The sequence below is a fragment of the Montipora foliosa genome, unplaced genomic scaffold, assembly GCF_036669935.1.
Source record: "Montipora foliosa isolate CH-2021 unplaced genomic scaffold, ASM3666993v2 scaffold_420, whole genome shotgun sequence".
Taxonomy (NCBI): Eukaryota; Metazoa; Cnidaria; class Anthozoa; order Scleractinia; family Acroporidae; genus Montipora; species Montipora foliosa.
The window spans coordinates 1,489,372-1,491,871 of NW_027179724.1; positions in this window are offsets into that span (position 1 = coordinate 1,489,372).

Genomic DNA, 2,500 nt, shown 5'->3' on the forward strand with positions numbered 1-2,500 from the left:
TCGGGGTTCAGTATTCGCTGTGCCACTTTTACCAGGGATATCTCTAGTCAAACCTTATCTTTGGCTCACAAAATATCACCTGTTGACGGCTTTTCGTGGACCAACGTCGGAGACAAAAGTCCTGTACTCTTAATGACAGAGTTCGGTTTAAACAGAAAAAGCTATAAACCGATTGACATTTTGCAAAATGACTCTTTCGTCCGGATAGAATGTATTCGCTTCAAAGAGAGAACAAACGAAATTCTTCTGTCATGTTTTTCTGTTACTTACCTTAACTCCATTCATCGATAACTTTTAAGCTGTGACATCCTTTGAACGGATTACCAGCTCATTTACCACTGACGCGCCATAAGCAAATCCCGTCAACCTAGCAAATTTGTTTTGCATTCACTTCAAGCGCTGGTATCCACGTGAAAAAACCACAGCGGAAAATTTTAATACCGGTTCCAGTTACTTTAATACGTAACGTTATTCAATATTGTGATTTGCACATTCAATCATGACCATATCCGTTGCAAATAAGGCAAAATTTTTCCAACTTCGCGCAATTCTTTGACAAGTCTGAGCACACCGCATCATTCTAAAACAGCCGATCTAAGCATGTTTCGTTTCATCCGAGATAAAGGACTTTCCCAAGTAGAAGGAATTGCCGAGGTCTTTCTAGCTTTTGTCCATCTTCTTTCGGTATTTGTACCACAAGTGCATAGATAGCATTGAAAGTGAATGCAATAAAAACTACAACTAGCGACAGCGTCGACATCTTTTCTTCCCGCGTTCTAAGACTGTCTCGAAGGTTTTCAACCAATCACAATGCAAATAAAATTGAATTTGCCATTGACAATGCGCATGCGTGACATTAGTCTCCTTTGTTGGTTTGCCGTAGGAGAACAGTTTTGCTGTTACCACATGTATTGCATACGAAGCTGCTGTCTAAAAGGGTGCTAAATTTTTTCAGCAGCACGATTCAAAACGTTTTACTGGAGTGTGGACTCTTGTGAGTAACTGTCAATTTCAACTAGGGTACGTTACTCGGAAGTCCCGGAAAGTATTCGGGCCCCCAAAAGCCATTTGAGAAACAGGTCACCACTCATGATACGGAAAGGTGACCTAATGGCATACTTTCAAGTTAACAAAAAGCGAGATGATAATGTAGTTTGACGACTTGATTCCTCCCCGTTCTTGAAATACAAAAGGAATTGTGACACCCGAAAATGGCCTATAAAGTTTCGGGACTTTCGAAAAACTGGCCCCAGGAGATCACCAGGCATGGGTGATACAGGTCATTTTGGAATTTTCCGGGGGAAGATAGCTATAGGGCACTCCCTTACTTTTTTAGTGGGAAGGACAAAAATTCTCCTGCTATAAAGCACCAAAAGCAAAAAGCTGCAGTGTAAAGGGAATGCATCAGTTTATATTGCTACTGGATACAAACAAATATACATACTTTAGCATTCTACTTGAGAAGGCTCAGTTCATTTGGATGTACTGGCGTCAATCAGGCATTTCCAAAATTTACCCATGTCACGCAATCCGTAACGAACTGACAAAATACCTCATATTTAGATAAAAAAATCAGTCAACACCAATCCTTGCCCTTCCAATATCAACAATAAAATTGTTGGCATCTGTTAATGTTTAAGCGTGGCCTTCAGCCAAAGGCCTTCACTAATAGTAAACACTGAAAACTGTGAAACATAGTATGCGCGTTAAGGAAGTATTGTCTTTGCGTATTTTGCGATCGGTTGAGGTTATTTCAGTTCGTAATTTGGTTTTTAAAGAACCTTACTTACCCAATTTACATTGCGCGCTTTTGTTGTTGTTGTTATCCGGAAATTTGTAGCGTCTATATGTAAGAACTTTATTATTAAAACAATGACAATGACGGCCCATTAATTAAACCGGTTATGGTAGAGGGGAACTGAACCCCCATATGAAACCAGCCCCCCATCCGCCCCACCAATCTGAAATCTAGATTAAATACAGCAATATTCTCATGAATTAATTTGCAAATAAAATCTTCGTTTAGGCTTTCTTGAAGCTGTTAACAGATTCAAGATCTACAACTGATGCTGGTAAATCGTTCCACTTATCTATATGTCTATTCCAAACTGATGAATTTTTAACAATATCTGTCCGACAATAAGGCTTCAAGAGTTTATAATTATGACTATTTCTTGTTCTTCTGCAGTTACTGATGGACATACAATCATATTATGAACTGCCATCGTGATGTAATCATTATCTTCCAGCCACAATGCAGAGGTGAGCAGTGATGGAGACTAGGATGTTGTGTTTACAAACCTTCAGCCCTTGATGTCAAGGCTTCGGTTCTTAAGCATCGCGAGTTGGAAGAAAAATTTGGTGTCAAGTTGAATGATTTTACTTGTGCTGCATTGAAATGTAGGAAAGATCATATGAGCTACATCGAGTGCTTGAGCAAACGGCGACGATGCGTAATACCCGATGTTGTTGAGAGTCGTTCTGTGGATGTGTACGTCTT